The 25,225-nt window shown below is 33.3% G+C and overlaps 1 pseudogene across 1 annotated transcript; it reads right to left on the reverse strand.

The window, feature by feature from the left end:
• Positions 1-19,982: 19,982 nt before the first annotated feature.
• Positions 19,983-21,329, reverse strand: LOC120083420 (putative carboxylesterase 18 pseudogene; annotated as a pseudogene). Its single transcript, XR_016531154.1, has one exon. The product of XR_016531154.1 is annotated as a putative carboxylesterase 18 pseudogene (transcript).
• Between the last annotated feature and the right edge of the window lie 3,896 nt (positions 21,330-25,225).

Below are 25,225 nucleotides of genomic sequence, written 5' to 3' on the forward strand. Positions count from 1 at the left end.
CAAATTGGCACACCCAATGGGACCTCCCTACCTCTCATCTCTCTCTCGTCATCCAAGTCCATAAACCTACAAATAGCACCAAAGAAAGTTGTATCCAAAGCTACCGTCGCAAGTGATACTTACATAAGCTCTATCATCACGAAGAAACTAATGGAATCTACTAAAGGCGGGATCGTTATTAGAGAAAATCCCTTGTTCGACAGCTACGTTTCTGCTGCTGATCCATCAGATAAAGAATCGTATTTTGATGTAGTATCTGTCATGGTGACTGACGTAACGGCTGAGTCAGCCATGGCAGAGATGGAAAGGAAGATAAATTTCCTAATGAAAGCTGTTGAAGAGCGAGATCATGAAATCGCTGCTTTAAGAGATCAAATACAGACTCGAGAAATCACTGAGTCGAGTCAATCTCCAACTATAAAAGTCAATGACAAAGGAAAGACTATCTTGCAGGAAAACCAGCCGTAACAATCGACCTCTGTTGCCAGCCTGTCAATTCAACAACTGCAGGATATGATTACAAACTCCATACGGGTTTAGTACGGAAGACCATCACAGTTCTCCTTTATGTACTCCAAGCCGTACACCAAGAGAATCGACAACCTAAGAATACCAGCTGGGTATTAACCTTCAAAGTTCCAGTAGTTCGATGGAAAGGGCAATCCAAAGCAACATGTTGCACACTTCATTGAAATCTGCAAAAATGTAGGAACCAAAGAAGACCAGCTAGTCAAGCAATTCATTCGTACCTTGAAAGGAAATGATTTTGATTGGTATACTAATTTTGAGCCAGAAGTGATTGACAGTTAGGAACAACTAAAAAGAGAGTTCCTGAACCGCTTCTACAGTATAAGGCACACTGTTAACATGATGGAGCTGATGAACACCAAACAGTGGAAGGGAGAGACAGTCATCGATTACATCAACCGATGGAGAGCATTGAGTCTGGATTGCAAAGATAGACTCATTGAATTATTTGCAGTGGAGATGTGCACTCAAGGCATGCATTGGGAGTTCATATACATCCTACAAGGGATAAAACCTCGTACATTTGAGGAGTTGGCAACACCCGCTCATGATATGAAGCTGAGCATCGCCAACAGGGGAACTAAATATTTCCTAGTCCCGAAAGGGAGAAAATACAAGAATGAATCCAAAGGCACTGAAAAGATCATAGATAGTGTCACAAAAGAATCTATGGTCGTTCATGTGACCCTGCAAAAATTTTCCTCCAAAGAAAAACAAACAAAATTTGAAAGAAGGCACAATGAGAGCGAGAAGCGTCGTCCAACTCTTAAAGAAAGAGAAGAGAAGGTTTATCCATTCAATGACTCTGATGTGCAGATATGTTGGAGCAACTGCTAGAGAAGTAACTTATTTAGTTGCTGGAACAAGCAAGAAAAGTAGATAATGCTAACTACTGCAAGTATCATCGGGTCATTAGTCACCAATTGAAAAGTGCTTCATGCTGAAGGAACGCATTCTGAATTTGGCTCATGAAAAGAAGATTGAGCTAGATTTGGATGAAGTAGTTTAGATAAATCACGCTACAGTAGCGGCGACTTCAAGTGTTCCAACACTGTCTATGTCCCATGCTCAAAGACAAAGCCTGATCCAGTTCGGAGCCTTTGAGCCTATAGTTGTTTGGTTTTAGCAAGAGATTCAAACAACAAATTTCAAAAAGAAAGATGACTTCATTGAAGATGACAACAAAGGGTGGATAGTTGCGACTCGTCGAAAAAGAAGACAGTCAAACTCCACCCAAAAAGAGTCTTGTTCCTATTAAAACTATAGAAGAAGGAACAAGACTCATAAAAAGAAAGGAAAAAAGATGACATGGAAGCCTAAGCCTACTAAGAAAGAAGACAAGGACTTCCCTCAATTCCGACGGTCGGCAACTTTGGTAGAATTTCTCCCAATAAGCTTTCTCAATAATCATCCAGAGAAAGTATCAGAAGTTATTACATGTCACACTGTCGGCATAGTGGAAGTTGACAACAATCATATGACTGCTAAAGAAGTCAACGACCTAGAAGAAATGAAGCAAATAACTTCTATCTTCGATCGTATTAAGCCTTAAAGTGCTCGATCTTCAGTCTTTCAAAGATTGAGTCTGGCCACGGTAGGATAAGAAGACCAACGTCCAACGACTACTTCTGCTCGAACTTCAACCTTCAAAAGGCTAAGTATATCCACATCAAAGAAATATCAACCTTCAGTATCTGCTTTTGATCGTCTCAAGACAACAAGCGATCAACGTAAAGAAAGGATGAAATCTTGAAGCTAACGTCATTCCATGAAGAAAACAATGACGAAAAGATACACAGTCGTGTCCCTTCACGCATGAAGAGGAAATTTTCTGTTGACATAAGTACAGAAGGTTCCTTAATAGTGAAGCCAAAACTCATCATATTGACGAATCCTACAAATGAAGAGGATGATAAAAACCATGATGAAATAAGAGCTTCTGAAGTTTAAATGAAGAAGCTCCTCATCGCAAGAGCCTAAACTGCATAATGCTTCTGGCCCACATGAGCTTAAAATGTGAATGTCCCTCCCCCCCCCCCCCCCCCCCCCAAAAAAAAAAAAGAACATTCTTTACGAACTACATTACGATTGATCTCTATCATTATAAAGGGTACGTAGGCAACTTAAAGAAATTTAAGTTTAGTCACGTGCAAAAAAAAAAAAAATCTTTTTGAACTACATTATAACTTGATCCCTATTATTAAGAAGGGTATGAAGGCAACTTAAAAGAAACTTCAAGTTCAGTCCAGTTAAAAAAAAAAAAAAAAAAAAACTTGAACTACGTCATGATTTGATCCCTTTCTTTAAAAATACGAAGAAAACTTAAAGAAATTTAAGTTTAGTTCATCAGAAAATGTACCACAACCACCTAAGTATGACACTACAAGATTGATGTTGATCATCCTCGTTAAAGAATGACACTCCAGATTGAAGATGTTCATCCCTATTGGAGGCAACACAATGGATTGAAGATGTTCATCCCTTGTAAGGAGCCAGAACAATAAATAAAAGGCACACACTTGAAATGCGTTTTGCTTCCTCTTTAAAATCAAACTTAGATGCTCCTCCATCTTCAAGTTCAAAGGCTTCGTCGATGCTCTTTAATCTTCAAGTTCAGAGGCTTCATCGATGCTCTTTAATCTTCAAGTTTTGAGGCTTCATCGATGCTTCATCTTCATGCTCAAGTCTGGAGGTTTTGCAATGCCATCTTCACGCTCAAAGTTGCAAAGTCGAGCACAATGTGAAGATTCATTGATGCTTCGTCAAACTCAAGTGCGGACGATTCGCCAATGCTTCAAGCTCAAATGCGGAGGATTCACCGATTCTTCAAAGCTCAAGTGCAGAGGATTCGTCGATACTTTGTCAAACTCAAATGCGGAGGATTTGTCGATGCTTTGTCAAACTCAAATGTGAAGGTCTCGTTGATGCTTCTCCATCCTCAAGTTTAGAGACTCCATCGAAGTTGTTTCATCTTCAAGTTCAAGATTGGCGTGCATGGTCCCACTTCCTTCTTCAAGTTCAAGGTCGGTATGCATGGTTTCGCTCCATCTTTAAGCTCAAGGTCGGTGTGCATGGTCCACTTCATCTTCAAGTTCATGGTCATGTGCATGGCTCATCTCCATCTTCAATGACTCGGTCTACAAAATCATGACGCAAATTTGCTTCATCTCTAAAGTCTGCGTGGTTCACTTCATCTTCAAAGTCATGGCGTGGTTTCGCTTCATCTCCAAACTGATGGCACGACTTCTCTTCATCTCCAAAATGTTGGCGCAGTTTCACTTTATCTCCAAAGTCTGGCATGGTTCGCTTCATCTCCAAAGTTATGGCGTGGCTTCGCTTCATCTCCAAAGTTATGGCGCGGTTTCGCTTCATTTCCAAAGTCATGGTGCGGTTTCCTTTTATCTCCAAAGTTATGGCATGGCTTCGCTTCATCTCCAAACTGATGGCGCGACTTCGCTTTATCTCCAAAGTCATGTTGCGATTTCGTTTCCTCTCCAAAATGTTGGCACGACTTCGCTTCATCTCTTAAGTCGTGGCGTGGCTTCGTTTCATCTCCAAACTGATGTTGTGGTTTCACTTCATCACCAAACTGATGGTGCGGTTTCACTTCATCTTCAAACTGATGACGCGACTTCACTCCATCCAAACTGATGACGCGACTTCACTCCATCCAAACTGATGACGCGACTTCACTCTATCTCCAAAGTCATGGTGCGGTTTCGTTTCCTTTCCAAAATGTTGGTACAACTTCACCCCTTCTCAAAAATGTTGGTGTAGCTTCGCTTCCTCTCCAAAAATATTGGTGTGGTTCCACCTCATATGCGAGATCAAGTTTGGTCTTCCTAGCTTCACCTCATATGCGAGGACAACTCTGGTCCATCCGACTCCACCTCATATGCGAGGACAACTCTGATCCTTTAACTTTAAATTTTGATCAAGGAGTAACATAATAATGTAGACCTTTTTGGGATCCTCCCTAGGGTGATTGAATGGGAGAGTTGTAAGCCTTTGCGAGGCCCTTCCCGTGATGATTAGGATACATGAACGACGCTATAAAGCAGACCTTTGAATATTCCCTAGAGTGATCGAATAGAAGAGTTGTAAGCCTTTGCAAGGCCTCTCCCCTGACGATCAGGATACACGAACGACATTATAAAGCAGACCTTTGAATCCTCCCTAGGGTGATTGAATGGGAGAGTTGTAAGCCTTTGTGGGGCCCCTCGCATGACGATCAGGATGCTGCTACAAGGTAGACCTTCCCTAGGGTGATCGAATGAAAAAGTTGTAAGCCTTTGCATGGCCCCTCCCATGACGATCAGGATGCACGAACGACGCTACAAAGCAGACCTTTGAATCCTCTATAGGTGATTGAATGGGAGAGTTGCCTTTGCGAGGCCCTTCCTATGACGATCAGGATGCACGAACGACGTTACAATGCAGACCAGATCCTCCCTAGGGTGATCGAATGGGAGAGTTGTAAGCCTGGCAGTGCTACAATGTAGAGGGCCCTCCCATGACGATCAGGATGCACAAATTATGCTAAAAGGTAGACCTTTCCAGGATGGTGATAGTTCCAGGGTCATCCCTTTGTATACCAAGGAGACGGTCATGTATCGAGGAATTGCTGCAAAAAAAACAATAAATAAAAAATCACCTCCTACAAAAAAAAAATTAAAAAGAAAAAGAAACAAAACAACAAAAAGAAAAAGAAGAAAAAGAAATAGAAACAAAACAAAAAAAAAATAAAAAGAAAAAGAAAAGGGAAAAAACACGTAAAAAAAGAAAAGAAAAGAGGAAAAGAAAAAAATAAAAGAAAAAAAGAATGAAAAAAAAAAGAAAAAAAAAGTAAAAGAGAAGAAGAAAAAAATGAAAAAGAATTTATTAAAAAAGTATAAGGATAATATGAACAAAACAAAAAAAAAAACGAAACAAGAAAAAAAAGAAGTAAAAAAGTGTAAAAAGAAAATTCTGAATAAAAAAAGAAAGGAAATTAAGAAGAAAAAATAATACAAAAATTTTAGTTAAAAGATAAAACCAGACCTTTATTAGAAAAAAAAACCTAAATCTTTTTCTTCTTCTACACATCCACCGCCCCCTAAATTTTATCTCACTTCCCACTAAATCTCTCTCTACTATGTCACTAAGTATGTCAGCAGATCCTATCCTTTTCTCAAGCGAATCCACACGAATCCACACCATCACCATTCGCGGCAGGTGGCTTCGATCTCCACAGTGCTAGACAATAATGATGTTGCAAACAATGGTGGTATAAGAATTTGTAGGAAAAAAATGTTGAAAGCAAAGGAAAACAAGGAAGAAGAAAGAAAGATCAAGAAATGAAAAAATGTTTTCGTAAAAGGAAGAAATTAAAAAAATAAAAAAAAAGACTCAGTTTTCTCCCTCTCTCACACATCATCTTAGTACCATGAGAAACCGGTAAAAAAAATCTAGTAGAAGCAAAAGTCGATGTTGTCGATGACCACACATTAAGTGCAACATAATGTTGATGGATTCCAAAGGAGATGATCAAGCACAAAATCCTTAAAAAAAGTAAAGGAAAAAGAAAGGTTGAAAGCATGCTGAAGAAATTAGAAAAGAACAAAAAAAAGAGAGAAGATCGATCACGAGAGAGTAGAAAAAAAAAAAAGATCGATCACGAGAGAGTGCTCTATTTCCATCGACTTGGTGAAGTAAAACAAGAAGCATAAAAAAAAAAGCTAAAGAAATAATAAAAAGGCCTTGAAGAAGTTTTCAGAGATGCAATGGAGGTGATTCACTCAATGTGAATTCTATGAGGTTTCGGAGTTCAATTTATAGATGAATAATCAAAGGTGGTTAAGATTTAAAGACCAAATTTGGAGAAGAAGTTTAGATTTTAGATTGACTAAACACATAGCATTTGAGAAGATCTAACAATTTTTTGGTTAAATTGATTTTTTTTTTTTTTGAATTTATCCAATTTAATAAAAGGAAGGTGGCTTTATTTTCGGCAAGTTTGAAGGCTTATATTCAACTTCAGTAAATAATAATAATAATAATAATAATAATAATAATTTAGGTCAGAATAAGATTCGAATCCATATTTATCCAAATATCAAGTTCAAAGTCCTAGATTATCCAAGCTTCAAACCAAAATTAGTTTAAGATTATAATTCTATCCAAATCAAATTTTGGATTTCAATTTCGGTTAAAATTCAAATTTGCACATATTCCAAAATTTATTTCAATTTCATCTAGGTTCATATCCTTAGTTCCAAATCAAATTGTGGTAAGATCTAAAACTTCTCTCAAATTAAAATTTGACCATATTCCAAATTTTATTCAAAATTAAATTTTTAAATTTGAGATTAAATTGTAGATAAAATCTCAAATTTGGGCATCTTCCAAATTTTATATCAAATTCATCCAAATTTAGTTTCTCTCATCCCTATTTCAAATAAAATTGCGGGAAAGATCTAAAATTTATCCCAAATTGAAATTTGGTCATATTCCAAAGTTTATTTCAAATTCAAATTATCCAACCTTGAGTTTTTATGTTTAATCAAAATAAATTGTGGATAAAAAAAATGTCTCAATTGGTCCCTTATTAAAATTGGGCATATCCCAAATTTTTATATAAACCAAAATTGATTGAGATTCAATTTCACCCCAAATTCTATTCCAAATTCAAGCCAAGATTTGGGTAGCAACAAAACTTCATCTCAATGTCAAGACCTTGGCATAATCTAAGTGTTGTCTCAAATCAAAATATAGGCACACTCCAAGCATTTAGCAAATCAAAGTTGAAGGAAAGAGAAAGACAAAATAAAAAAATTCTACTTCAAATTCACATGAAGAATTAAGTATATTCTAAATCTAAAAAAAAATGATTGTTAGAATTTGGGGTATTAAATTAAATTTGCAATTAAAGTGGAATATAAATTCTACTTTAGTTCAAATTAAATGTTACTTGGGAGCAAGAAAGTCAAGGACTAAAATTCATATTTTGTTTACTTGGCGAAAGTGTGTCAAGCAAACAAAATTTCAAATCAAAATTTTGATCATGATGATGCATTAAATTGAAAGAGTCAAAAACATACTTTGATTCCAAATATTTTGTTCGAGATTCACACACCGTATAGACGTGCATAAATCTCAAAAAGGGCATTTGTTGAAGGAGAAATTTTGGCAAATCACAAGTCGCCACATCATCAATGAAAGTCCGAGCCTATTAGAAAAAAATTATAAGTTGGATTGGGTCGAGCGGGCCTAACCCAATTCAAACCCGTGGTGAAATTTTGGGCTAAATTAAAGATTAAGCTCAAGCCCAGTATTTCGGCCCAACAACAAATGAGTCCAAGCCCAATTTTAGCTCAAACCCATTTTTTACACAGTTAAGTAATTAGGCTCAAGCCCATGTAAGGCCCATGAGAAACCTCTATAAATAAAGACATTATCTCTTTATTTGGGGTGGGAAGAATTGAAGGCAAAAACTCTCTGAAGATCTAAAGTCTGAAGCTCCAAGGATCTGAAGAACAACTCCTCCAAAGCTTTGAAGATCAGAAGTCACTAAAGCTCTGTAAATCAGAAGACACTAAAGCACTAAAGATCAGAAGACATATCAAACCTCTGAAGATCAGAAGATACTAAAGCTTTGGAGATCAGAAGACATATTAAAGCTTTGAAGATTTAAGCTTCCAAGATCTAAGATTTGGGCTCTCAGATGTTGAAGACTAAAGCTTCTCAAGCTTCAAAGACTGAAGTTCTCAAATTCTAAATAATTGAAGATCTAAACTATTTGAAGCTTTGAAGATTAGAAGATTTAAACAAATTGATTGTATCTTCACAACCTACAAGCTGAAGATTCAATCTCCTCAAACCCAAGGGCCAAGCCCAAGCCCACCTGTGAACTTTATAAATAGAGAAGCTCTCCTCATTTAGAGAGGTCAGCAATTCTATACTCCAAAGAGCTTATAGGGAATTCTTTACAATTAGGAGACTCCTTGACTCTTGAAGCTAACCACACCTGAATACTGAAGTCCTTCGAAGATACAAGCATTCTGAAGACTGAAGTCCTTAAAGATGCAAGCATTTTGAAGACTGAAGTCCTTTGAAGATACAAGCATTTTCTACATTCAGAGAACCCAGAGAGAATTCATCAACAAGCAGAAGGCTCCCAAGACTCCTGAAGTTGCACTCCTAAAAGACAGAAGACCCTTGAAGACACAAAGACTCTTCCAAGACTTCTACTTCAAGAACATTAGGTGTTTTTCTTCTCAAGTCAAACACATTCACCCAACTAAGAAAGAATCAGAGGATCAAGTACTAGAGATCAAACCACATCGCATCAAATCAACTTCAACATCAACACTAACTCAAGTTCAACTCCAAGAAACAAGTTTCTCCAGAAGCTTCATGCGAACACTAATCCTTCAAGAAGATCAACCCAAAGCCAATCATTCAAGAAAATCAACAAGCCCAAAGGCCGGTCACCCAAGAAGATCAACAAGCCCAAAGGCCGATTATCCAAGAAGATCAACAAGTCCAAAGGTCGATCGTTCAAGAAGATCAACCAATTTAAAGATTATAATTTATTTTGAAAGCATCAAAATACCATGTGTTAGAGATTATACTCACTTTCTACAAAATTAATACAAATAAAAAGTTCAAGTTCCACGAAATAAATTTCTCTTGAAATTCGTGTAAACAGTCATGCCTAAAAACATTATTTTCTTAAAAGAAAAGAGCATGTTTGGGAGACTAACACAAAAAGTGATTTTGAAAATAATAACAATAACACTTTAAGTACTCCGGGGCTTTTTGTTCAAGTGGTTGGTGGGGGAAGCATTTTAAAATGTAAAACCAAATATTTTTTTCTAAAAAATTATTTTGAAAGTTACTAATAAATACATTCTTAAAGTGGTTTTAAATAAAAAAAATATATATTCATTAAAAGTATAATTGCAATTGGTAACATTTTTAAGAATAATAACCAAGTGTATAACATCATTTTAAAAAATTGCAAATATAGGATAGCATTTTTAAGAATAATAACCAAATCTATAACCCCATTTAAAAAAAATTGTAACTATCAGTCACCATTGTGCGATCCAGAATTTGTTAAACTTTCTTAACAATTCTTATAAGTGTAACCTTTCATTTTGGGCCCTAGAATTCTGCCCCCAACTGTAGGGAAAAACCGATTGGGACATGAAACTAAAGTAACTCTATCCATGACTGGAGTTTGAATAAGTGTCATGTAAAAATGTCATCCTTTAAGGGGACACCCACGGTTCCACCAGGCCATGCATGAAACTTTTCTTCAAACTAATGAGAGAAATCGAGGGATGTGTTGTCACACGTCCCGCTCCCACTTACTATAAACACTCTCTCCATTCACCTTGATATTGATCCATATAAATGTCACCCTAGGGGACACCCATGGTGCCTTGAGGCCGAGTATAAATCTCATGGTGTGAACCTTAAGGAGAAACGTAAAGAAGATAAAATGAAATATCATATACCTCATTTTCCTCCCACTGAGTGTTTTACCTAGGGTTAATTAACTTAGAAAAATCTAGCTTAAACAATTTAGTTTCTTTAGATAAAATGAAGTGATTGTTTAAGTTGCCCAAAAACAACATTTGTCTTTGGATAGTTAATCAATTTTGATTAATATCTATTAAACTCTTTAATAAACTTTAATCAAACTTGCCAGATAAGTTCGGGTGTTACGTTTCCATCAACTTAAATACCCTAGCCTAGACAGAATTCTCCTTAGACAAAAGGTCCCTTATAGATATATTTGTTACATTTTTAATATTTTATTATGAATCAATTTAATCCTATTAAACCGATTAAAAGATTAAACTTAGATTTCTAATCTCATTAGAAACATGATCTTAGGTCTATCTCAATCATATTTTAAAACAATTTTAAAATACGAATATAACCTAAGGTTTGTATGCAACTCTGAATTATTTATTTTAATTCTAATTTCATGTAGTTATAACGATTATAAAGAAATGAAACAATTAAAACTGTATATTGCATACTTTAACATTCTTTAGAAATTATAACATTAATAAATTTAACCTAAAGAGGTGTCATGTTTCATACAATTTCATTTCATTGCTAATATATATATTACAGTTATATAATAAAGTAATGAAACATACAATAGCATACTACCATACATACATCAAATGTATATTATAATAATTATAATATAAATAATGCATGAATATGCTATTAATGCATGCATACATATATTATAACATTTATACTATATGATGCATGAGCATGCTATATTAATTAAATCATGTATAAACATACATTATAACACTTATAATATAAATGATGCATGAAAATAAATGCATAACCTACAGTGGGTTTTAATTCTATATGATATATATATATATATATATATATATATATATATATACAAATAAAACATACATCACATGTACATTAAAAGAGCATTTAATGGACCGGAATTGGACACCTATGGTAAAATAAAACTAACTATTACATAAATAATAGCCATCCGGTTCAAAATAGGTGAACTTGGCCTTGAACCGCTTCAACTATACTAGAAACCGGTCTAGATGACACCAAAATGCTCGAATTGGAGAACCCACGAACCAAACCGGATTGACAGACCACAAATCACTCACTGGCCGCATTGTACTTAAAGACCACGAATCAGGATCAGACCATCTGTAGCAAGTCACAACACTTGTAACTATTCTACAAAATGGGCTGCATCCGTAGCTTTATCAAGATAAGGTTTCTTCCTATATCCATATACTACAGATCATTTTGGTTATCACTTAAGACATGATCTACTTGTATGTCACCATATACATGCTTAAGTTACATAATGGCAACCAGGGATTTTAGTTTATTGATTTGTGGTAAAGCAAATTAAAACATCCAACGTGAAAGTCAAGTAGTGAAGAAAATACCATATATTATACATCATAAGTGTTCATACAAAAGTGTTTACAAACCCTTGCTACGAACCTTCTTCACGAACGACTCACAGAGTTAAACAACTTTGAAATTACAAACTTAGTAGCAGTTAATAATGCCAAAAAATGCACGGGCCTTTACAATTAACTCGAAATGTAAAAGAATTTAACAAACCAGAGGCTTCATCCCAGAAACTCCATTAATCATACATCCACAAACGATTTAACAATTAAACAGAGAGTAGACATGCTTTTACCCACCGAGAATGTAAATGCAATTCTTTGCATCAATGAATTTGGAATATCAGAAACCTGGCTCTGATGCCAATTGAAGGAACTCTTATACAAGAGTACCTATGAGTGAAAGCGGATCTTTCCAAATACATTGTGACAGAATTACCACATTTACATTCAAACAAACAGATATGCATAATACTGTAAATTAACGGCATGCTTTAGAAATTAAACTACCAAAAGAACAAGGAAACTTACCAGTTGAAGACTTTTTCTTCTCGGAAAATCTCATTTTCTCTACGAATGGATGCTCTAGCTCTTGCTAGAAGGGCAAGCTTTCGTTCACCAGCACTCGGTCGTCTACCATGAACGGACTTCACACGAACAAACGAAGAATGGGGACAACACCACCATTTGGAACACTTAGTATTCTCGATGTGAGAATCCAAAGAGTGTGCACTGTTCGGATTTGGTAGAGGGGATGAGAAAAAGATATCGTATACAGCGATCAAGCAAGTGGGAGAAAGTTATGTCTATCGTATAGACAAAGTGCTTGATCGTTTAGATGATGTACACGATCGTGTAGGAAAAGGGTAGCGATCGTCTACACAATCGCTTAGTAAATACTCGGCACTAAGCGATCGTTTAATAAAATGTGAGCTATCGTTTAGAAAGAAGCGCGTGGGTGTAAGCGATCGTCTAGTAAACTCAAGCTATCGAATAGTCTCTTATTTTCTAAGCTATAGGCAGCTAATACCTTTGCGAGCAAATAACCGTATTCTTTGCAAAATGAAAACAATTTTATTTTATTCTTCAGTTACGAAAACCGAATGGAACTTCCCATTAACGCACAATTAGGGAGAAAACGGCGGCCAATTATCCTATAATTGTCCAATTAAAAAATAATAAATATATAACCTATAGTTTAATATCATATATCAACCATAGTGTTTTCTCCTCCACTAGATATAAATCATATTTATATCCAATTTCCTCCAATTAATGTATCTTATACATAAAGTCAATCATATCATATATAATTAACCAGTTTAATTATACCATATATAATCGAATTCTCTTTTGTCAATTTGAACATTTTAAACTAACCCAAAAACTTATTCTCAACTTAAATCCATTGAGCTACCGAGGGGACCTTATGGACCTATGGCTCGAAGCTCCAACGATACGTGAACATCTGCCTAAACTCTTTAGCCACGAAATCCACCATCCGTTAACTGTCAAGCATTTTACTAAAGACCGACAACTGAACTCTTCTTACCATATATATATTTTTGTGTCCATCGAATATAACTAACCATCAGTACGATAACTCTTCACAGATGCTTATAAGTACAACTGGACTAATTTACCGTTTTGCCCCTGTAGTTACATCTAACTTCTTAAGTACAATCGATCCCTCTAATGAACAATACAACATAGTCCTACTATGCGTGAACACCTTTTGGGCCATGAGAAGGTGTATGGTGCCACATCGTTCAAGTCCTAGGATCATCCCTTAAAGAAGCAATTTATCTTCTTACCCTTGCTTCGGAGAAGAAGTGAATTCCATCTTGTGTAGCTGAGTTCTCAGCTCCCAACTCAGACGATTCTCCAAAGTGGTAGGTTTGAGTCGGCGAACTGGTCACTCGTACCCATGAAAATCAAAGGATCGCCCTCAATGGCAAGAGTTTCCAACTCACTCAAGATTGAGGTCATATTACCTATGGTCATCCTAGTGAAGTGAAGTCTCTGTCATGAATGACATTATATAACGAGACGTTAACACTTCGTGGTCAGGTCTTATACTAACTCTTTGTATAGGACGCCCTCGCTCGCATGTCCCCACATGAATGATCAGGATCAGACCATCTGTAGCAAGTCACAATACTTGTAACTACTTTACGAAGCAGGCCGCATCCGTAGCATTACCAGGATAAGGTTTCTCTCCTATATCCATATACTACAGACCATTTTGGTTATCACTTAAGACATGATCCACTTGTATGTCACCACATACATGCTTAAGTTACATAATGACAACCAGGATTTTAGTTTATTGGTTTGTGGTAAAGCAAATAAAGCATCCAATGTGCAAAGTCAAATAGTGAAGAAAATATCATATATTATACATCACAAGCGTTCGTACAAAACTGTGTTTACAAACTACAGGACACAAGACTTTAGGACATCATCCCCAACACCTTAGACAAAGGTCCCTTATAGACAATTATTTAATAAATTTAACCTTAGTCTTTTCAATTTAATCCTATCAAAAAGAAAATAAAAGATTAACCTATTTCTAATTATATTAGAAATATTTTAACATAGGTCTAGGTGAATTAATTTTAAACCATTTAAAATTAATTGAAACCTACGTTTACATGCAATTTTTTTATATAGATTTTAATTTTAATCATCAAACTTGTAACACTTATAAATTTAAATAATTAAAACCTATAATCATGTATATCATGAAATTAATTAAATATAACATTTATATTTATTAAGTAACGTCATGCTCAATGCGATTTCATTTTCATTACATAATACAACACTTATATTATAAACTCATGGAAATAAAACACATTTATCATTCAACCATATAACATAACTTTTATACTATAGTATGACGCATGGACATGTTAATGATGCATGCAATCATATAATATAACATTTATATTCAATATGATGCATGAGCATGCTTATATATTATGCAACTATATAATATAAAAATTATATTAAATATGATGCATGATAAATGTTTATTCTAAGGTAAGATTTTATATTATATGGCATAGATTATGCAACATATAAAATTAAACATAAATCACATGTAAAATTAAACAAACAGTAAAATTGGACAAAAAATTGGCACTCTTAAAAATTAATTAAATTGGTATAATATTTATATTAATTTAATTAATTAATAAATAAATAAATTACATAAAATTAAAAAAATATAGGTAAAAAACTGCAACTGCACAAAAACTGCCTCGAACCCATGACCTCCAAATCGTTGGACGCACGCGTGTGACTGTCTTGAAGCATTGCAATGCTCGATTGGAGCATAGCAACACTGGTTTAGAAATTGCTCCAGCGTTGTTACGCTCGGTTGGAATGTTGCGACACTGGTCTGAAAAATGTTCCAACGTAGCAATGCACTGCTGGAGGGTTGCAACGCTGGCCCTTTTGTGCTATAGCGTAAAGGGCGGCATTGCAATGTTCTCCCATTACACTCTAGCACAATTCTACTTCAAAACCAGATCGTTCTTGCTTCAGAATACATCAATCTTCTCAGCAACACTTGCATCACATCAACTCAGACTTATAGACACGATAGCAAGAATTAAATGCCAAAAACAATGGGCTTTTACACATTTAAACAATTTAAAGCAGAAAATCTAAAATGCCAAATTTTGAAAATATTCAGTTTGCAAACCAACATTCAAAATGTAGTGTAATACCTACCATTTTTCTAATATTCGATTTGGCTCTTGTACCAATTGAAGGGATGGAATCCTAGTGCAGAAACGTAAGAACACCTTCGTATTAGTGAATTCTTTGTAAAACAAAATGAAACCAGAGAAAACACATAACGATAATCCTAAGCATGCTTTCTAACGTATAGAAAAGAAAGGGGAGAGTAAACACTTACTTTTGAAGAAAGCTTTCTTCACGTGCTCCTCTCCTAATGATCACGAATTCGTCCTCCATGTCACAAGACCTTCTTCCATGAAAACAGTAAAAAGACAAAAAACTCTTTGACACCACCATCGAAGTGTTCTTTAGTATTCTCAGGTTGGGAATCAAGATGGAGTTGTGGATTCGTCTATTTAATTTTGGTGAGGGAATTGGGAAGAATTTTTTAGAGAGTTCTTGAGAGAAGGAGGAAAAATTTTGTAGAGGGAAAACCTTCACTGTTTTTCACGCATCTCTCAAAACCTCCTCTATTCCTGTATATGAGAGAGATGAAGGGATTTATTTTCATAACTCCCTTCATCACGTAAAATATTACCTTTGATTATATTATAATATTATAATTAAATTAAAACATGATATTATATCTCATATAATATAACCTATAGTTTATATTATATCATATATAATATAATCTACCTTTACATTCTCTCATATAACCTATAGTTTTAGTATAAATCATATTCATACTAATTTTGACTTATAGTTTTTATATGAATCTCATTCTTAATATTTGAGTCATATTCAAATATTTATCTTTCTCATTAAACTTAACATTATAATGTATCCATATACGTTATATTAATTGCATCTCATACAATTAATTTCTTTTAATTAATTTGAGCAATTAAAAACTTAATATTATAATGTATTCATATACATTATATTAATTGCATCTTATACAATTAATTTTTTTTAATTAAGGGTAATTGCAATTGGTAGCATTTTTAGGAATAATAACCAAGTGTATAACATCATTTAAAAAAATTGCAAATATAGCCAAGTCTATCGGCTATAGACTTCTATTGTTGATAGACTCCCAAGTCAATCAGCGATGGACTTCTATCATTGATAGACTGATATGGTCTATCACTGATAGACCCCTACCAATAATATGGTCTATCATTAATAGACTATTTAAATTTAGCCATATTTGTAATTTTCTTTTATATTATGTTATATCTGTCTAATACTTTGGGTCTAATGTCTATATTTACAACTGTCCCGGGACCTTATGGATCTAAAGATTAGAAGCTTTAAGTGATACGAGATTAATTAGTTAAACTCTTTAATTAAAATTAATCAACATTCATTAACTATTGGTCACTCCAATAAAAACCGATAGTTGCACTCTTCGTACTGTAAATATATTTCCGTATCCATTGGATATAACCAATCAAGAGTAAGTTGACCCTTCACAAATTGCTCGTAACTACAGCTATGTTAAAATTACCGTTTTATCCTTTAGTTACATCTAACTTCTAAGTACCACCGATCCCTCTAATGCGTAATTAATTATAGTCCAACTAAAAACTAGACTCTTCTCAGGCCAGTAAGAGTGTGAGATGCCTCATTGTTCAAGACCCGAAATTAGCTCTTAAGGGATCAATTCATCTACTTATCCTAACAATTAGAATAAGTAAATTTCATCTTGTGTAACTGTGTTCCCAGCTCTCCACTTAGACGAATCCCCGAAATGGTAGCATATTGAGTTGGCGAAACTAGCCACTTTCACCCATACAGATCAAAGGACCGCTCTCATAGGTAGGAGTTCACAACTCACTCAAGATTAAAGTCAAGTTACCCATGGTCATCCCAGTGAATTGTAAGTCTCTTCAGGTAACGGTGTTATAAAGAAAGACCAATCATTTCGTGGTCCAGTCTTATACAAACTCTTTGTATTGGATATCTCACTCACATGTCTCCAGATGAATGACCAAGATCAAATCATTTATAACACTTTACAACAATAGTAATAATTACAAAGTGTGTAGTATCTGTAGCGTTACCAAGATAAGTTACCTAAACTTATCAATCTACTACAGACCATTCAAGTTATTACTTAAACACGATCCACTTGTATGTCATCACATACATGTTTAAGCTACAATAAATAACCTATGATCTTAGATTATTGGATTTGGGTTAATACAAACTAAATGGTAAAGAAAATAACACTTTGTTTTATTAAATAAATAATTTGTGTACAAATAATTTACAAACTATGAAATCCACAAGATTTAGGACATCAATCCCAACATATTATGTCTAGAGAGAGCTTTAAAGAGAGATTGATTGTTATTATTATTATTATTATTATTATTATTATTATTATTATTATTATTATTATTATTATTATTATTATTATTGTTGTTGTTGTTGTTGTTGTATTTAAAGTGAGAATCAATAATTCGAGAGTGTTTTAGAGTTTCATTGTAATCTTCTCTATAATTTTATTGGGAATGACTTATAAGATCTTGGGCATTTGATCCATTGTAAGTCTATTGGGCCTTTTGGCCCATTATAGGCTCTTACACAGAAAAGAATCTAGTTGTACTACATGAAACGGAATTATAAGTTAGAAATTGTCTGTATATATTAGAGTTAGTGATAAAGTTTCTCACCACATATATGCTTCAATTGAATAGATGAATAGATGGGTTCAGATAACTGTGTTCGCACGTAAATTAGTATTTGGTAAATTTCAAATGTAAATGATAAATATATTATAAAATAGAGATAAAATAAAAATTTTAATATTCAAAAAGAGATATGAGATGTTGTAGGAAGGTAATCTCAAAACCTACTCAATGTAGTTTATTTTAGAAACCAACAAAATTGAGAAAGCGACCTACTTTGAACTTTGTCCTTCTGTCTTTCTTTTTCTTTCTTCTTCTTTTTTTTTTTTTTTTTTTTTTTTGTATTTTTTCAATTAGATCATTGATGTACTCAACCATTTTTTAAAATTTTCAAATCTAAAAGATAGGGATAAAAAGTTTTGGATTATATTAAATAGAAAACTAAATTTTATATCTATTAGACCAACTAATTTTAAAAACTTAGAACATATTAATGACCTGTTAAATAGGGAATTAAAACTTAAGAGAGACTACATTTTTAAAATGTCGGAACTTGAAAGTTTAGGAAGGTAACTTTTTAAAATACAAAATAAATAAATAAGATATAAAATTATTAATCTTTTTTTTTGCTAACATATTGGGTGAGGAACTGAATCTCTAACTTCGAGATCGATAATACAAATTTATACTAGTTGAACTATGCTCGTGTTAACATTAAGTAACCACCTCTTTTTTAATACAAAATAAATCTATAATATATTAAAAAGGGATATAAGAGAGGATTTTTATCTTTCAATTTTACCCTTCATTTCTAAACAAATGCCTATTATATTCTCATACCTTCTACCCTTTTGTGATTGTTACGAAGAATTTTGACTATTTTTGTTTTTTAATTTCGTCGCATCATCACATTGAATCAATTTAGTGTGTAGTTTTTTCTTAAAATATTATTCTCCCCATTAAAAATAAAGTCTCAAAGATTTTCTGCCACAATTAACTCATTCATATCCATGATAACATTAACCATAAATATATACTTTTGAGTTTTTTTTTTTTTTAATTACTTTCTTTCATGTCAAAATATTTACTAATTAAAATCAATAAATATTCCATTAAAATTTAAATTTTATAGTAAAAATTCATGTAATAAAACTTTTAAGCATTTGGCACATGTTTTTCAACTAGTTCTCATAAGTGAGAGAGCACATTGCATTGGAAATAAGAATGCCAAAAAAACAATACCATCGCTATCTTCCAAAGTGGAAACTTTAACCCCCCAATAATTAGAGCATAAAGTCTGAGATAAATAAATAAATAAATAAATTGGGAGCTGATTATATTCATAATTCATATTATATTATCCCTTTTCCAATAATGCTTATTCTCGTAATCCAACTTAAAAATTATCCTCACATTAAAATAAGAAAAAAAACTTAGGTGAAAATTGATCCAATTCCACTTGAAGAAATTAATCACCTTCGCCTTAAAATAATTTCAAAAGGAACACATTACATTTGTTTTCGTTCAATTCAACTTTGTCTTTAATTTTGTGAGTTCCATAAAATTCAAAAAGGTATAGTAAACATGAACTTATAATTTTATATTTTATAAGTAATATATTTAAATATTTAAAAACTAATTTATCTTTTAGACATAAATTAGTTTGACATAATTTATGTCATAATTTATCTTTTATAATTTATGTCATAATTTATCTTTTAGACATAATTTTAGACTAATTTATCTTTTTAGACATAAACTAATATAAGTAATACCATTCCATCCCTATAATTTAAATTTGGAGACTTGTAAAGGTCAAATGTCTAAGAACTTTTAATAAATTTTAAATTTAATCTATAAATATATTATGAAAATGCTAACGAATAATAAAAAGATTTTTAAAAAACCTATAGTAAACTAACTAATTTTAAGGCTTAATTTGTGATTGCTATATCTTTCAAAATAATTTTTAAACAGAAAAATCACATAAAGTAAAATGAGTTTTTTTTTGGGGGGGTAAATTTCAGTTTTAAACTTGAAAAATCATATTGAGTTGTTTGCATCTAAATTATTTTGATAAAAGAAAAAAAAAATAGTAGTAAAAATTGAAAAGTGAATAGGGTAGTTTTTTAAAAAATTAGTTAGGGAAGCTGATTTGATATAAAAAGAATATTAGACCATCACTCATCTTTTTACCTCTATTCAAACATAGTTTACAAAATGATAATTATTCTTATTGATAAAGAAAATAATAATAATAATAGGAATAATTAATATTCTATGAGGATGAAACAGAATTAAATACTAAAATTAAACATGACTAGAATTGAACAAGTTAAGAATTAAGAAGAACCAGTCTCACAATGGAAGTTGAAATTGAGTTGAGTTGAGTTTCATTGATGATTTACGTTGCTGACTGTTTTCTGAATGAAATTCTTAACATCTTTAATCAGCAACGAAGCTTCCGGCAGTTCAGGAATGGTGTAAAATGCATGAATCGCCTTCGGATATTCGACTAATTCCACTTCTTTTCCGGCGTTCTTCAGCCACTCATAGTATTTTCTATCCCAATCTTGCAACTGATCACATCCTCCTACGATCACAAGCGTCGCCGGAAACTTCACGGCCGAAATGTTTACACCGTCCGCTCCAAACACGTGCGCCGCCGGATGTTTTCTGTTCGATCCATCAGGCAAAAACGCCTTCCAGTACCAATCAGCCCGCTCCAAATTCAACGTAGGCGACTTTGCGAATCGGATCTCCGATTCGGTCCGCTCCTCTCCACCGAAGAACGGTTGAATCGCGATCAAGCCTCTGATCTTCACCTTCTTGAAGTCGTAATCGCCAGATCTGACTACGACGTGGTGCGCTATGTTTCCGCCGGCGCTATCTCCAGAAATAAAACAGCGGCCGAAATCAGATTTCTCCGGAAAAGCACTTGAATCCAATTCGTCGATGAACTTCAAAGCGTCAAATCCGTCCTCGTACTGAGAAGGATAGCGGTGCTCGGGAGAGAGGCGGTAATTGACAGATACAACGATTGCTTGGAGGTTACGCGCGAGTTGGCGACAGAGAATATCGAAGGGAAGGAAATCAGAAGAGAAGAAGACGAAACCGCCGCCGTGAAAGTAGATGAGGATGGGCATGGGGAGGTCGTCGGAAGTGGGGGAAGGGACGAAGAGGCGAAACCAGAGGTTACGAGAGGGATCGATGACGGTGTCGCGAGTGAAGACGCCGTCGTGAGCGGCAGAGGAAGCGGAGACTTTGGGCTCGAAAAGAGAAATGAGAGGGCGATTGACGGTCATGTTGGGGCGGCAACATTTTTCAACGATGACGGAGCGTAGGCGGAGGAGGAGGCGGGATTTCAATGGAAGTTTCTGGAGATTTTGGAGTGGTGGATCGCCGTCGGCCATGGCAGCTCTGCGGCGGAGTTGTAGAGAAAGAGAGTGGGTGTAGTGGGCGAGAGTGACGAGATGGACCAAATTTTAAATACCAACATTAAAAAATTAAAAATTAAAATAAAATCTCTTTCTATAAAACTTGTTCCATGACAAAAGTTATTATTCGATGTGAATCATATGATTTTTAAGTCCTTTCATAATTATTTGATTTTGTTAAATTAAATTTATTAACATTACTTCTATTTATTTTGAGAGATTATAATAAATTAAGTTGTTTATTCTTTTCAAGTCAATAACATTTTAGTAGGATTGATCATTCTATTTTGTGAGACTGTCTAAATCTTAAACCAAAGAACTAACTATTATTTCAAGAGTCTTTGATTTTAAAATAATATGTCTAACTCAATTTTTAGGATTGAAATTGTATTGATTTTAGGGTTTTAATGTTTGAGAATTAGAGGTTCACATACTTAAAATGTTTTTTATTTAAGTTCAGTAAAACTTTTATATCAGTTACAATGCTTTATTGTTTATTTTCTACTCATGTTTTCAAAAATCTAAAAAACTAAGCTAAAATTTGAAAACTAAACAAATAGTATTCAATTTTTTTTTTCTAGAATTTGAATAGGAATTCAAGTGTTTATCCAATATAGGTAAAAATTATAATAGATATATGGAGAGAGAAAAGACATAAATTTCAAAAACATAAAAATTAAAAAATAAAATTATTATCAAATGGGTTTTAAGTATTTAGTTTGTATTTAGTAGAAAAGTAAGATCAAACGTTTAAATCTTTGTAAGGTAATAAATACGTGGAACTTAGAATATGTTCCACTTATAAATAGATAAGACATTATTGCTTTTAAATGCGATTACATATGGCCATCTATTTTAAGCACAGATAATTAAAAATTGATTTTAAAAACTGATGATATGTAATTGTAGGAGGAAATTTATAATGATATCAATTTTTTGGAGTATTTACCCTTCAACAATATCATCTCACATTCTTGTGAAAATATGGAGTGATATAAATAAATAAATAATATATATATATATATATATTTCTTTTCTTAAAAGAAATGGAACATATTTGGGAGACTTAACACAAAAAGTAATTTTGAAAATTTTATGGTAAAAAAAAATTCTTGTGTAAAATTTTCCTTATAGTTGAAAATTGGAGAAAATTCAATAAATTTTAGTTCTTACAAGAAATTAAACTCACTTAAATTTATAGGAAAGAAGTTGGAGATGAAATTGAGTAAAAATAAATAAATTAACATAAGTTGAAGGATAAAAAATAGAATTGATAAAAAAAGAAAAAAGAAAAACTATGAAAAATTTACAGTAAGCTAATTGATAAGAAACTTACTAAAAAAAATCCAGTAAATTTACGAGGAAAATTTCAGTTGGATTGAATTTAAGTTAAAAAAAAAAAATGGGCTAGCAAAAATTTTTATGGTATTTTCACTATGTGGGATTCCAACTTAAAATCTAGGTGGGAAAATCGAACCTCTAACCTCGAAAACGATATTATGAACACTATACTAGTTGAACTACACTCATATTGATAGATTGATGGAATATTGGTAATGGATCTTCTACTAACATTTATTCAAATCATTGATCCCTGTGAAAAAAATAAAAAGGAAAATCAAGCCCCTCATCTCCTAGATCTCTTAGTGACTATATGGTTGGTATTCTAATTGCGAAAGGTTAATTAGATGTGCCAACATCGGAGAATATCTTCTTATTGGATGATGATGCCTATTAAAAGTATATATAAATTAAATTGGCTCAATCAGATGAATTTGAAGTCTTTATCTTCGATCCATGATAAATATGCAATAATGAATTATCCATTATAGTAAAAATCCAAGATATTTTATGAGACTTGAACAGTATGTAGTTGGCATACAGGTGGATAATGTTCAAGTGATAACCTAAAGTGCCTGTAATATACGGATAAGATTGGGTGTCTTATCCTGGTAATACTACGGATATAGTGACAAATGATGTGATCCAAATTGTTCGTGTGGAGACATCCGAATAGGGGTATCATATACAATGAGTTTGTATAAGATTGGGTCACGAGTTCATTCATCTTTATTTGTAATGCCATTAACTGAAGAGATTAATATTTCATAGGATAACCATATTTAACTCAATCTCAATCCCGAGTGAGTTTTGAACTCTTGCCTACGACAGCTTGTTCTTTGATTTGTGTGAGTGAGAGCGGCTCGAGTTGCCATCTCAATAAGCCTACCATTTTAGGGATGAGACTGAATGGGGAGTTGGGAATATAACTACACAGGATAAATTTGCTCATTCCCGCCTTTAGGGCAAGTAGATGAGTAGTTCCCTTAAGTGTTGATTTTGGGACTTGAACAAAGGGTATTCTAAAGGAATCAAATTCCTCGTGGAAGTGTGTGAACACCATACATTTGGAGTTCAAATTTGAAAACATGAAATATAAAGAAATTAGACAATACAAACATGTTAAGCGTACAACTGAGAAGAAGAAAAGAGATCGTGAAAAACTTATCCTTGGAGACTCATCTTCACAGTAATTCATCTCTAAGTCACGAACAGCCACGGTCAAGATCTCTCTCCAAACTCTACGTACAACAATTCTCCCTTTGAACAAGATAATGCACTTTCGAACATCATTCAATAAAACCACTTAAAGCCTTTGCTATTCTCAGGACAAGAGATGAAGACGTGTGGATTTTTTTAGTGTTCTTGGGAGTAGGGAAATGCAGATGAAATTAAGAGAGATCAAGAGATAATTTCTTGTGGATTTTTTCATGTTATGCTCTTCTCCATTGCCCTGTATTCTCAATATAGGATCCCATAATGCAGGAAAGGGAGGGAGTTTATTAACTCCCACGTGAAAAACCAACCAAATAACTCCCAATGGGGGTTATTAATATTATTTTATAATAATCTATGATATTATATAGTTAATTAACTAAGTATATAATTAATTATCTAACTCTTAGTTAATTAACTATATAATATGCTTTTAATCATATTAAAATGCAATTCTCTCTTATAACCTATACTTTTAATATGAATCTCATTCATATCGATTTTAACTTATAGTATTTATATGAATCATACTCATATATTATATAGTATTATAGATCATATTTATAATTAACTATAATGTGCCAATATACATTATATTAATTTGAATTTTATTCAAATATTTATCTCTTTTATTAATTATGAATCATACTCATGATTAACTATAATGTATCGATATACATCATATTAATTTCTGTATCCATTAATTATAAATTGCATTCATAATTAACTATAATGTATTAATATACACTATACTTTATATTAATCATATTAATATTTTCTTTATATAATTTGAACAATTCAAATTATTCCAAAAATAATTATCTCTTGTTTTATCCTTCGTGAGCTAACTTATAGATCCGCAGATTAGAAGCTCCAATGATACAAGAGTAATTAATTAAACTCTTTAATCAATTAACCAACATTCATTAACTATCGGTCACTCTACTAAAGACCAAAGTTGCCTTTTTGCACTATAGATATATTTTTATGTCCACGGATATAACCAATCAACAACAAGTCGACTCTTCATGAATTGCTCGTAACTACAGCTAGGTCAAATTACCATTTTATCCATGTGGTTACATCTAACTCCTTAAATACCACTAATCCCTCTAATGAACAATAAGTTATAGTCCAACTATAAACTAGATCCCTCTCTAGACCGAGAGGGTGAGACCCTCATTGTTTAAGACTCGAAATCAATCCTTAAGGGAGAAATTTATCTGCTTACCTTAAAATAAGGAATGAGTGAATTCCATCTTGTGTAGTTATGTTCTCAGCTTCCTACTCGGACAAATCTCCAAAATGGTAGGCATATTGAGTTGATGAAACTTGTCACTCTCACCCATACAGATCAAAAGATTGTCCTCATAAACAAGAGTTCACAACTCACTCAGGATTAAGGTTGAGTCAGCTATGGTCATCCTATTGAAATGTTAATCTCTACAAGTAATGGTGTTAT

Source organism: Benincasa hispida, chromosome 8 (assembly GCF_027475165.1).
Source record: "Benincasa hispida cultivar pf3 chromosome 8, pf3_genome.v1.1, whole genome shotgun sequence".
Classification (NCBI taxonomy): Eukaryota; Viridiplantae; Streptophyta; class Magnoliopsida; order Cucurbitales; family Cucurbitaceae; genus Benincasa; species Benincasa hispida.